Below are 461 nucleotides of genomic sequence, written 5' to 3' on the forward strand. Positions count from 1 at the left end.
TGGACCGCTGAAAAGGGTTCTTCACCTGTCTGTGTCTGTTCTGGTCGATGGTCTCCACCTCCAGCCAGCTGTGTCCAATTTGCTTGGGATTTGCCTCCAGGTCTCACTTCTAGGTGTATCTCGGCCTTCCTCTCTTCCTCCTCCCCCGCGTGCTCCATCTTAGATTTTGTCCTATCACTCTGTGGACTGTTTTCCTTCGTTTGTGTCTAATCCATTGCAAACTTCTTTTTTTATTCGATCTCAGGGCCAGTTGGTTGTTGTTGTTTGTCTGGTGAGCCTTTTAAGTTCCAGACTGCAACACCTAAGCGTTTGGCAGTGCAGCTGAGTTCGATGATTGACTAGTAGAACAAATAATGCGGGAATCAGTTCCTGGTACAGAAAACCATGGGGGGGGGGTGTGCCTGTTTGAGTTTTATGTGAGTGCCTTTGTGTTTGTGCTTATGTGTTATGTGTGTGTGTGT

The sequence above is a fragment of the Aplysia californica genome, unplaced genomic scaffold (assembly GCF_000002075.1).
Source record: "Aplysia californica isolate F4 #8 unplaced genomic scaffold, AplCal3.0 scaffold00286, whole genome shotgun sequence".
Taxonomy (NCBI): Eukaryota; Metazoa; Mollusca; class Gastropoda; order Aplysiida; family Aplysiidae; genus Aplysia; species Aplysia californica.